We start from the raw sequence: 13894 nt of genomic DNA, 5'->3' as shown, positions 1-13894 counted from the left end.
GGAAACCATACTCCATAGTTTGAATCCTGATCTATTCCCGGGCTAGCGATATGTAGTATGATACTCTCAAAATGCTGAGTAACTGCAAGGAGCTGAAGCTCCCAGGCAGCTGTGTAATCATCAGGGAAACAGCTGACACTGCTGAGCACTGTTATTAAGCCCTGATGTTCAATAGGTTAGGAGAATACAATGCATCTTTTCATTGTATATACAAAGACGCATTGTATATATAATGATACTTTCAACTTGTGTTGGGATTATCAGAGGTAGCCCTATCATAAGGCAGGGAGCATCTGCACTGTCTTAGGCCTTTTTGTAATAACGTATACTTTACCTTTAAAACTCCTTAGTAGGTTCCCATTCTCTCAAGACAAAGTCCAGACTTTTAATATAATGCTTCTTGACCTGGTCCCTGCGCTTACCTTGCCAGTTCTTATGTTTGTTTGTAGGTCACATGAAGTTATTTTTATATTGTAACTTCAGAGTTATTTATTTGTATTTCTAATGAGACTCTTGCTTAAAAATATTCTTCTGGGCTAGGGGTTGTGGCTCAGTGGTAGAGCACTTGCCTAGCATGCACAGGGCCCTGGGTTTGATCCCCAGGACTGCAGAAAAATCAAAGTTAAAAATATTCTTCCTCTAGGAATAATTAATTAGGTACATTAAGAAGCTCCAAAAGATTTCAGTGAAATAAACAATTATTTTATGAAACAAATAGGGCTCTCTGATATGGCTGATTGATGCTCTTTAAGACAGACCCTACTGAAAGAACAGTGGATTCTGTAACTGAGAATATGGTAAACAATGGTAGAATAACAGATTTGGAAAATATTGTGATATTTAATCCAAAAAAAGTATTTTCTTTTTTAATGTTTGATAAAAAGAATTTTCTTTTTTAATGTTTGATAAAACTTTAACTCATAAAAGATGATTCTCAAATCTTCAGTAAAGATGTGAAATGAGGGGCTGGGATGTAGCTCGGTGGTACAGCGCTTGCCTAGCGTGCGTGAGACCCTGGATTCGATGCCAGCACCAAAAAAGAAAAGAAAAGACAAAAAAAAAAAAAAAAGATGTGAAATGAGGCTCAACACCATAAGTCATCAGAAAAATGCAAAGTAAAGCCACAATGAGAATTACCACTACACATGTATCAGAATGGCTAAAATGGAAAAGAATTGACAAGTATTAATGCAGGTAACTGGTAAGAATGAGTGGAAAAATGCTTCAAGTATTTTAGAAACTTATTCATTGTTATCTACTAGTATCAAACAGGATTAGTATCCTAGGATTTAGTAATTATATTCCCAGGTATATCCCCAGCAGAATGAAGGTGTATCTCTACCAGAGACATTCATAAATGTTTGTAGCAACTTTTTTCGCAAGCCAAAATGGAAAATGTCAGAGGGTACATTGAGTGTGAGTTTCAGGGAAGGTACCGAGTTTCTGGGTGGAATTAGACCACCTGTTCCTCCAAAAGATGATCTGTGAAAAGGCCACCTGTTCCCAATGACCTCGTTTGAGTATTTTCCCTGAATTTCCTATGTCACTTCTAGGGTACTAAGTGATGAGATGTCTGGGAGTCAAATGGCAGAATGAGAAATACCACTCTGTAACTCACATGTATCCCATTTGCCTTATGTTGTCATGATTCCCAACCATGTGGACTTCTGTAATAGTAGTAATGATTAATAATAATAATGATAATGATAATAATAAGTCCCAATGAATAATAGCTCTAACAATAGCATTTGTGCTATTTATTACATGTCTGATCCTATTTATATTCAAATATACAATCTCCATTTAATTCTGAGTGTACCCTCTGACTTGGATACTGTTGTTATGTGCTAAAACTGACCAAGTGCAAAGTAGGTAGTAATTTACCCCAGGTCACCTCTAGGAGGCAGAAGAGCCACAACCAGAGCTTCAGCAGACTCACCACTTCACTCTTCTGCCTCCAGATATACCACATACTTTTTATACCTACTGTTCTTGTTCTCATCATGCTTCCTTTGCCAGGAATCCTTTAGTTTATTTCCATTCTCCTCTATTAAATTCCTACTTGTTTAAGGACCAGGTTCAACTCTGTAGGGTTGTTTTGCTTGTTTGCCCTATCATTATCTTTGCTGCCTTTAGCTCAGATGAATTGTTCTTGACTTTGTATACAAGGGAGAAAGAAAACCAATACTTATTAACCATCTACCAAGGGTATCCTTTAAGATAAATAATATTATCTCTGTATTACGTGGATAAAATGAAACTCAAATGGGTGGGTGCCTTCTTCTGGAGTCCCCCAGTGTGTGGAGAAAGTAGATTTGGATGTCCGTCTGTCTAACTCCCAAGAGCTACATGCCATGACATTGTTCTGTCCAGTGACTCGTTTTTCCTGTCACATCACCGGACATGTCATGTTGTTAGATAATGAATAATGAATTCCCACAGGACAAGAGCCATCTCTTTGAAACCCTCATTCCAGAAAAAGCGCTGTTCGTGCAATATGTGCCTCGGAAAGTGTTTGACCAAGAAATTCTGAGGTTCTTCCATAAAGCACATCTGGGGAAGTTACGTGATGTTGAACACACAGTTGGTGAACAAAGTTAACTTTACTTTCAGTTTCTTCAAAGGATGCAGATGACTTCTCATTTTCCTGATGAGGAAAATGACAGATTGACTTCCAAGGTGAATCACCAGATCCTCTCTCTAGTCATGATATGTTTTAGTGACCTTTTTTGCCTTCAGACTTTTCTCTTTATTTAGGGAAAACATTTTGGAAAGATGAGTGAGAATAAGAAGAAGGCATAGAGAATAAGAAGAGTGGTTTAAAATATTCCTTATTTTCACAAAGGCAAGTTTTCTACTGTGAAAAGTATCCCTGAGCTCTAAGTGGGAAGATCAAAATGAAAAGGTTGAATGCTGGTATTGGTTTTTCATGCTTGAGAATTCTCCCTTCCTCTCTTTGTGCCCTGCACTTTAAGGGAGAGGCACCATTGACAGTTCCGATTTGACCTTCTGTGCCTGGCCAACCTGCTCAGGGGGTGCCCCTTAGGAATACAGGCAGACACCACCTTGCCTGAACTGCTTTCAGTCAATAACATGACAGCACACACATGATACAAACAGGCAGACTGATGAGGAAGGAAAAGTGTATCTGCTGGTAGAAATGCAGCAATAATTGGACTGGTTTCTACGGAAGATCTGGGAGGAGAAATCAAGGAGGATAAAGATGGCCAAATGGGAATGTATAGCAAATTGATTTTTTTTTCTAGAGGATGATTACTTTTTTGTTATTGCATTCAGAAAAGAATAGTCAAGCTGTTGTTTGCCTAAAAAGACTTTGGTATTCTGATTCTTAGAACAGGCCTCCTGGGAGCATGCACTTTGTGATTGTAAATCTTCAGTGGCAAAATTGTGTTAATTTGACTGACTAGAAATATTAACTATGTTATATCAAATAACTGCCACAAATAATTCCCTGCCGCACACTGTGACTTTATTTTAATTGATTTTTTTTACTTTCAGCTTCTGTGATTTTTGTTTATTCTGACACATATTTATTAAATGCATGAAGAAAATTGTTCTGCAAATTTTCAGTGTTTATCTTGCTTAAATTAGTGGGTTAACTCTTTTTCTTCAGAATTTCAGCCGTCTTTATTTTGAGACTTGATACTGCTGATGTAGCTTTTTGGGCCCACTAACGGCATTATTGTCCACTCAGCAGTCTATACAATTAAACTGTGTGCTTAGCAGCATCATTTGCTGTTTCACAAAGATTTGAAAGTCAGAATTGAATATGATTGATTGCTGTGAGATATGTTAATATAGGATTCCTGAGCAATGTTATGGTATAAATCATTCTCTGTAATAACAAAGATTATGCCTCTAACATTACTCACTTTACATTGCATCAGTAACCAGGACTTAGAAGTAAGGCTCATTTGTCTGCGATCGAGCCCTCCTATGAATCACAAGGTGAAAGTTCACAGAAACATCATTTGTGGCAGTAGATTTTACCTGTCACTATTGCTAGCAAAAGACACATTCAAAGGGAAGGCAACCTTGTTTCCTTTATCAGACTGTTTTTCTTCTTGGTTTGCCTTGAATGTTAACATTTCAAAATGAAACTGATTTGTTATGTTTAAGTACTCCTGTCCATAAGGACCAATAATAATAATGTTAACCAACATTTTTTTAAATGTGTCTAAGTGCCAGATACTATTATGCAATTAGTACATATAAATTTATTTAATCCTCACAATACCACTGAAGGGTAGAGGAACGGTGGTTATGCCCACATTACTGAGTCCAGAGAGGTTAGATAACTTGCCTAGCTTGCCACAGAAGTAAGTGATAGAGTTAAGATTTGAACCCAGGTGGTCTGTGCTCCTTATGTGGAGTATGTGCTGGAGGAATGGGGGGAGATGTGGGCCGTGTCCTCAGTGGCTTGCTTTCTCATTTGGGTCATGCAACTCATGAATAATGAGTTCTATTAGGAGACAGCCTACTAAGTAGCAGAGCCAGCGCCCCAATGGGTGCTGCAGGTGCTCAAGAGAAAACAAAGACTAGTCTCGGCAGAGTAGCTTTCAAACAACCTCACTTACTTACGCTGACATGCCTAGAAAAGGTTTAAAATTCCCAGGTTCTGAATGTTAATACTTTATGGAGGCCCAGTGGTTGACTGCAGTATCTTGATTTTCACACTTGACTCCAGACAGTGGTAGGAGTTATCTCTTACTGATTCCAGTTTACTCCAGATGTTTTTTGAATAGTTATACTTTTTGAGAAACTCTCCATTTGTAGAACTTTCACTTGTGGCACAAATTGAATATGTAATTGATAAGACTGTGGGTAACTATGTTACACAATATTGTGAGCTTACTTAGTAAGGAAGGAAAAAAGGAAAGGGCACACCTGTGTCTTTTCTTCTCTAGTCTTTAAGCCTTACTCCTGTAATGTCTTAGGCTGGACAAAATGACCCATTACGTAATCAAGTCCCTGTAGGGTCAGTATCTTTGTAAAACATAACTTGCTAATTTAATGTCAAAGCCTAGAGTGGATTAATCTCACATGATTGGCTGTCAGCAGCTTTGGAGGTTTTTAGCAGCTCTGGTTGAGGGAAGCTTGTAGCAGCACCATTGACAGAACATTTGTACCATGAAGCCTTCAAACTCTTACTCAGCTGTCAGCACCTGGGCACTTTCTGGAGCCAGATCCTCTCACGCTGTGCACTGCCTGCAGCTTGCCCGAAGCTCAACTTTGACTAAAAGGTTTGGTTTCTCGTCTCTTACCCTTGTTCTCATTTAGTGTTAAAACCTGCTTAAAGTCCTCTTTTTATTCTGAAAAGTATTCACACATTTGTCATCTCCTACACCATTCTGATGCGGAAATAAGGAGCTCCAAAGAAGTACTGGACATCTTAACAAATAATTGATTAGAGGAGTCTGGCCATGTTAATTGTGAGCTGCAGTGTAATGAATGCCAGAGCATTCTGGATCTTTCCAAAAACCGGTGAAGTACTGAGCAAGAGTACAGTGGGCTGAAGTGGGATTTAAAGGGATTTTGTCATCATCATCATCGTCATCGTCGTCGTCGTCGTCGTCATCGTCTTTCTCTGATAGGCTTTTAAATTGCTTTTCTCACTTGCTATAGTACTTTGATTGGGGGTTATTTGTTATTGACTATGCATTTTGTTGTTTTGTTTTGTTTTTGGTGCCTAAAGCCACTCTGTGGCTCCTTACTGATTGGACACAATTAGTAAGGTAGGGTAGATGGATAAGGCTGAACAACTAGTGAATATGGAGCAGGGTGCATGGTAGCTGAAAAGATGAGTTCTCTGGTCACCTCCCTCAGCACAGCACAGTGAAGCACAAACCTTGGTTCATGGAGGCCTGGACTAATTTGCATTTTAAATGTTTCTTCTCAAGGAAGACTGTAGAAAAGAGCTCTCAAATTTTATTACATGGAAAATACTACAAGTAGCTTTAAAATAGAGCTGGCATTCAGTATCTTCATTAAAAAAAGACTGCCCAGACAACTGGGGTTTTGTGGCCCTATGCTATCTACTACATTAGTAAGTAGCCACATGTAACTAATTAAGTTTAAATTTAAATTAATTTAAAAATTAAATAAAATTGAAAATTTGGTTACTTAGTTGCACCAGGCACCTTTCAAGGCTTACCAGCTACATGGGGGCAGTGGCTCTTGTAGTAGACACTTCCAACTGTGGAACATTTTGTTACAGAACATTCTGTCTGACAGCACCGTACTGGACAGTGACTAGGAAAGCCAACACAAGTGTTTGTTGGCTTGCTTCATCTTGTTTTGTTGTTTTGGCTTTAGATTTTAGCTTTAATTTAAAAATATATCTTCATGGAAGCATAGACTATAACTGTTAAAATAATTAATGTCAGAATCTTGGTATTTATCTTGACATCGTACTATTACGATATCTAATGTCTCCCAGATCTATAAATTCATTATTCCAGTAACTCAGGAAGTGAAGAAATGCCTTGTAGATGAGCTAAACCATGTTTTGAGTAACAGAATCTGCCTTGCTTTCAGGCTGGGCAGAGGAGAAAAAAAGTCTGAATTAGAATTAAAACTTTCTTTGCCTGAAATGATTTTATATAAGAACCTTTTTTTTTTTTTTTTTCTCTTTTGCTACTAGGGGTTGAACTCAGGGTATCAGGCTTGCTAGACAGGTGTTCTACCATTTGAACTTTTTGGCTTTAGCTATTTTTCAGATAGAGTCTTACATTTTTGCCCAGGGCTGGCCTTATACCATGATCCTCCTATGCCTCCACATAGCTGGAATGCCAGGTATATATCCCTACACACGGCTTATTTGTTGAGATGGAGTCTTGCTAGTTTTTTGTCCATGCTGGCCTTGAACTGTGATCTTCCTGATCACCTTCCAAGTAATGGGATTAACCCAAGAAATGGCAAAATCAAGAAAATCTGGGAGGAAACATAATCTGAAGGGAAAATAAATACTTTCTTAAGTTTTATAAAGCTGTTTTAGTATGAAAATAGTAAATGTCCATTACAAAGATTTATAAAATATAGAAAAGTATAGACAACAGGGTAAAATTTATTTGGAATTCCATCAGTTAATAACTATCACTTTTAACCATTCAATGTGTTTTCTAGTCCTTCAAAATTATAATAATATTGATGACAGAGCTAACACTGGCAGCTTACTGTGTCTTATTGTGTGCTGTCAGATCTCCATACATTTTTATCAATTAATATTTTTAGTAGCCCCATGAAGCAGAAATCCAATGTGAGTCTTCTATTCCTTTTCCATATCTTCATACTGAAAAATTCTGGAAACCTAAGCAAAACTAAACATGTTTGAGTCAGAGCAGTATCTGACCAGAGATGGCATGAGGCTGTTTTTATTCTTTATTTATTCCATCATGTCTGAATAAGGATAGAACATGTGTTGGTACAGAATGTAATGTTTAATTCTGGAGTGCATAGTTATATAACACATATACCTTATATAACCTTTCGAAAATCTGTCAAATTTGAAACCCTTCTGGCATCAAGATTTGTGAATAAGTGATATAAAACTGTATCATAGAACTTTTTTGTTGTTGTTTTGTTGTTTGAAAAACAAATAGTAGCCCAGGATGGCCTCAAACTCTTGATCCTTCTGCCTCAGCCTCCTGAATACTGGGATTACAGGTGTGTGCCACCGTACCTAACTTTGTATTCCCCAACTTTTGCTAAAGAGGACAAAGGACATTAAATAACTCGTCCAAGTCTTCATGGCTAGTAGTAAACGAGCCTAAACTCAGAGTAGACCTATTTCACTCTAGAATTGGAGTACCTAATATGTTGTTTCATTTGAGTAAAATTGCTGTGTATTAAGGAAGACTAAACATATACCTACCCACCTTCTGTAGTCTGAGCTGAACTTTTAGACATTGATAACTTGGTAAGCATCACTCCCTTTCTTTACCACTAAGTGTAATAATTTTGAAGCATTATTCAGTAGTAAGAAAATTATAGTCTATTAAGCTTCTAGGCTTGAATTCAATTATTTAACACCAAAACTTTTATTAATTGTATTTTAAGTCTTAAAGATAAACTTTAATGTCAGCTACTATCAACCATTACGTACTAAAGTGATATTTTGATGTATACTTTGTTATTTTTACCATATATTATAAAGTTAGGTATCCAGATAAAAGTTCGAATTCAAATATAGATACTTGACACAAAGGAAGCAAATACTTATAATATAATTGGTGTTTTCATTGTTTATATAAGATGGTGTTTTGCTTTATATTTTTGTTTTAGGAATATGAAAGATACAATTAACAAACAATAATTTTGGAAGACTATATATTTGCTATACTTACTGAATCTTAAGGTATAATAATTTGACCTTAATGTATAATAATCAGAGTTAGAATTATAGATTCCTTTGCTACTTTAATTCACTTGTGGACCTCATGACTTAGATTGCCGCCCCAAATTAGCTGTGAACTTTTTTTTTCTTCCCAGTACTAAGGTTTGAATTCAGGACCTCCTTTGTTAGACAGCCATGTTTCCAGTCCTTTTTGCTCTGGTTGTTTTGGATCTAGGTCTCACTTTTTCCCCAGCCAGCCTGAACCACAATCCTCCAATTTTATGCTTCCCACCTTCACTGGGATGACAAGCTCACCATCTGCTTTTTTGAGTGATCTGCCTTATTGGATACTCTCTAACAAGAGTAGTATTAAAACGCAAATGAAAGAGGCTTCCATTGTCTACTGAGTTTTTTTTTTCTTAAATTCTTAAATTGTGCATTTGCTGGGACTTTAGAAAAGCAAGTAAGAGTCAGCAACCTAACCCTTTTTGATGATTTTGTGTTAACCTCCCCATTTTAATTGATTCTATCAGAGGAATCCTGAAGCTTCATCCATTCTACTTACATACAAGGCACAACTTCATATGTTGTTTTACTTTGAGATAAATGGTGAAGCTATTGTCCTTTCTTAGAAATGTAGCCAACCCTCAGTCTACCCAATGGATATTCATTATGGACCAGTGGTGTATGTAATTGTAACTGGCAATGTGGAAGAATATAGATAACTGACACATTTGCTTTCAAGGAGTTCAGAAAAGAGAAAGGTTGATTTCAGTAGTGGTAGGAGGAGGTAGAAGAAGAGTAACACCATTAGTTTCTCTGTTTCTAGTACCATTTGAATGTTCTATATTGACTTGTCTAATCCTCAAGTCAGTTTTATGAGGTAGGTATGATTATTCTCTCCGTTTAACAGATAGTATACAAAGGTACATGGGTTTCAGGTCATAATTGGCAAATAAACAGTGGAGCTGGAATTGGAACATGGGTAGACTGGCTAGACTGGAGGTATGGAGACTAATTAGGAGGCTGGTGCAGTAATTGAAGGGAAAAGAGCAGTGCCACAGAGTAAGACTGTGTGAGTGGGAATGAAGAGAAGCAAAGATGTGTTGAAATATGGTAAGAGACAGAGAGTCCTTGCAGAGAGACCAGAGTAGCAGGTGAGAGAGAGGAGTTAAAGATGACTCCTAGGTTTCTAGTTCAGGACCAGTGGATGGGTACACAAAAACAGACTTAGCATCCAAACCCAACCCTATGCCATATGATACAGGACATCAACTCTGGATACAGAAGCCATTACTAGGTAGTCAGTAGTCAGTGACAGAGTGGGACTAGAAGTGCTTCTAACTTCCTGACCAGCTTTTTTCACTAAGACATCCAAACTCCAATAGCAAATACCATGTCTAAGAAAAAAATCAAATAATAAGAGAAGTACATCTTTGTGTGCATTGCCCTGGGGCACTCAATGTATATTGAATAATGGGAAGTCTTTATATCTGTAATAAACTTAGCTAATAAATCAGGAGTGTCTCACCTGAAGATTGTTCATTAAAAAAAAAAGACATGATATACTTACTTCTCCAATGAATCTTCATAGGCCAGCCAAGCATAACTGATTTATTGAATGAGCTAGTCTACTGGGTGTAAACAGAAAGCAGTATTACCATTATTCAATAGCATCCCTTCACATTTGCTCCATGAATTCATTCTCCTTCCCATTCTTGAACAAAACTTCAGGATGAACCTATAATTTTTCCAGTCATTTTCAGGTATTAAAATATCCAACCCACTGGGGGAAAACATAGGAGAACGTCTTAGGTCACAAAACATAATCATATTTGAAAAGATTGATCAATTGGACTTCATTAAAATTAAAAACTTCTGTTTACCAAAGTACTATTAAGGGAGTAAAAGACAAGCCACAAAGTTTGAGCACATATTTAGAAAGCACACATACTATTTCAGATATTCAGCTAGGCACTTGTACCCAAACTATATAAATAACATGCAAATCAATTCACAAAAAAAGATGATAAATAAAAATGGGCAAAGATTTAAATACATACCTCATAAAAGATGATTCTCAAATCTCCAGTAAAGATATGAAAAGAGGCTCAACACCATCAGAGAAAATGCAAATAAAGCCACAATGAGTCAGTCCTATACATGTGTCAGAATGGCTAAAATGAAAAACAATTGACAGTAACAAATATTAAAGCAGATGTTTAGTAATGGAATTTTCATACATTCCTGGTAAGAATAAGTAGAATATGGTTCAAGTATTTTAGAAACTTATTTGTTGTTATCTACTAGTGCCAAGCAAATGCCTAACCAAGGACTTAGTTAATCCATTCCCAGGTATATCGCCAGCATAATGAAGGCATATCTCCACCAAAAACACATTCATAAATGTTCATAGCAACTTTTCTCATGAGCCAAAAACTCAAATGTCCATCATCAAGAGAAGAATAAATAAATGTGTTCTACTAAATATTCATATAGTAGAACACAAAACAAGAGTGGAAAAGATGAACTGCTTCCCCTCCCTCCAAAAACAATGATTGACTCTCATAGACGTGGCACTGAACAAAAGAAGCCAGACATAAAGGAGTTCATATGTGTAATGCCATGTATATGAAATTCAAGATAAGAGTAAGTTAGCTGTGATGACAAAAGTCAGGTAACTTTGGCAGGGTAGGTATCGACTGGAAGGAAGTACCAGGGATTCATCTGGAGTACTAGAAATTTATTTGGATCTGGGTGGTGGTTACCCATGCATGTGTGTGTATGAGATAGACAGATAGATAGATAGATAGATAGATAGATAGATAGATGTAAAATTTTATACTATAATTGTTAAACAAAAGGCCTAGTTTAGGTTAATGCCAGAACTTCAGTCTCTTATCTGATTGAAAATGTTCCCCTTCTTCACTCCCACATCAGTGCTACCAAAATCTGTAGTAGGGTTTTTGACCCAGTGAAGTGGCTCATGCCAGTAATCCCACCGGCTACATAGAAAGGATAGGGAGGAGGATCTCAGTCAATGACCAGGGCAGAAAGCCATGACTGTATCTGAAAAATAACTAAAGCAAAAAAGGACTGGAGATGTAGCTCAAGTGGTAGAATGCTTGCCTAGCAAGTGCAAAGATCCTGAGTTCAAACTCCAGTACTGCCAAAAATAATAATATTAATAATAATAATTTGCAGTAGGGAAAAGAGAATTGTGATAATTTTTTTTTTCCTATTCCTTGACTACCTCCTCTCCCATTCTTGAGTCACTGTCTTTGTCTCCTCTAGGATCAGCCACAAGGAAAGGGATTGGAGAAAAATGGGCAAAGTTTCACATTTCTCAAGTTGTTGTCTGGCGTTGTTGCCCATGTTTCTGAAGGCTGGGTCTTTCTCCTGTGGGATATTTCTGTGAGGTGTTCAGTGATCCTGCTTCATTGCATGGGCAATGATCCTCATAAAACTTCAACAACTGCGTTGGCTTCTAGTGATTTATCTCTGGAGGTTTAGTCCTGGTCAGGATGACTCACACCCATTTCTCTTCTTGGGTTACCTTAACTCATGGGAAAAGTGTCGCATCTTTGCCTGAGCAGTGGAGAACTCATACTTGCACCCATTGTTGACCCTCTCCGTTATAGCCTTTCAGCTTCAAGCCTCTCCAGGTGGAGGACCCTCCTTTACAAATTCCAGAGGACACATTCTTCAAGTGATTCTCTGACATTCCCTTGCTCACCTTGTGTAGGAGCCACCTTGGAGAAGGGATTGAATATTTATGCTCCATCTATTGGCAACTCTAATCAAAGAAGTTGTTCCATCAATCTTACTCTGCCTTTTGTATATAATTTCAAAGTGGATTAATGGGTTTATGATAGAGCATAGTTACTGCTTTAAGATACAGGATCTATGTTTTCTATGTAAAAAGAGGTAATCATTTTCTCACTCTGCCTTCTTTGCTGGTTCTAGGAAACTCTTCTGGATGAAAAGATGCTTTCCAAAGTGACAAATACTGTGCAGTTGTTTTCGTTTACATTTCCCACTTCAAAAATATTTCAAGTAGAAAAGTATATAATGTGCACACGCATAGACAACATTCCCAGGCACAAAGATTATTGGGACTTTCAGGTGACTTCAAATTGCTCTTACATTTCTGTTTCCATTTCTGTATTACTAGTTTATAGTACTGTCATGAAAATAAAATAAAAATTAATTATATATATCCAGAAATATGCAATCTGCTTACATCCATATGGTATTTATATTACTCAGAACAATGTAAATGCAAAATTAATTCCTTGCTTCTTTTTTCCTGGATTATGTGACCTCTCATTCCCTTTGTAAATGTGTTGTTTCCTTGCAAGTATTTGAAAATAAACCAGCTGTAGCAACATAGGCCTGGGTCTAGAGTTAGGAAAACCTGGATTTGTACCCTCGTTCCACAACTTCTAGTCATTTATTCAGGAATTTTCTTGAAGCCAGGCACTGTTGGAGACACCAGGAATACAGTGGAGAAAAAAGACAAACATGATCTCTTGTGACCTGAGTTGAGAGGCAGAAATTGGAGAACAGTGAGGGTAACAGATAATGAGCAAATGCTTGAATATAATGTCAAGTGGTGATAAGTTTTATGAACAGAAAAAATCATACTAAAGCAACAGAAATTGGTAGGAGAAGGAAGACCAGGGAATGAGAGCTGTTGTAGATAAGGTGATCAGAGAAAGCCTTCTAAGAGATTTGAGATTTGAATAAAGTGAGGAAGAAGATGGTTAAAGAGAGGAGTGTAATATTCCAGAAGCCAAACTTAAGTGTCTCAAGAAGAAAAGAGTCAAATGCTGTATTGAGCAATGGAGTAAGAAGAGGATCTCTTAGTAGCTGTGTAATCCCTGGACAAGTCATTTACCTTTAGGGACAGTAGTCAATAATACATTTTTGAGGATTGAGATAATTTTGTGTAAGGCACCTTTCAGATAGTAGACAGGTAACTGAAGATTTTCTTCAGATTTCATGTGTTTAATAAAATATGAATTTTTAAAGATTCATAGTAAAAGATTTTTTTAAGTGGTCTCAAGTCAGTTTCTAAATTTGAAAAATGTTTAATTAGGCATGAATGTAAGCCAAAGCATGGAAATCAATAAATTAAACTATAATAGCTGTGGAATTATAGCTTTGTCTTTTTAATGTATTTTATTAGTAACAAGTAGTTAATTTGATGTGTTATGGCTGTAATTGTCATGTGTTTAAATACATTGGAATTTGTCATATACAAACTAGCATAAATCATTTGTTCAAAATAAAAGCTCAGAAATTCAAGTATTTCAGCATTCATAGAAGTCTGTTTTGCTAAATTATACTTTCTATGAATGATCAACAAATTATGCCCATTTTAAATCTAAGAAATAAGGCAACTGATTTGGTTCTCATCTGTTTCAGGCATTTCCAAATGTCTTAGCATTGATCTCTAAATATGCTTTCAATTTTACAGAATTTGGCTGAATGATATGGCATGTGATCTATGCCATAGTAATGACAAAATGTGAC

The 13894-nt window shown here is 36.8% G+C and overlaps 1 protein-coding gene across 6 annotated transcripts in view; it reads left to right on the top strand.

Annotated features, from left to right (window-relative positions):
• Positions 1–13894, top strand: part of Slc10a7 (solute carrier family 10 member 7) — a 241641-nt gene that overhangs the window by 128879 nt on the left and 98868 nt on the right. The gene's annotated exons all lie outside the window — the stretch shown is intronic.

Source organism: Castor canadensis, chromosome 9 (assembly GCF_047511655.1).
Source record: "Castor canadensis chromosome 9, mCasCan1.hap1v2, whole genome shotgun sequence".
NCBI lineage: Eukaryota > Metazoa > Chordata > Mammalia > Rodentia > Castoridae > Castor > Castor canadensis.
This window is presented reverse-complemented; position numbering and strand designations above follow the sequence as displayed.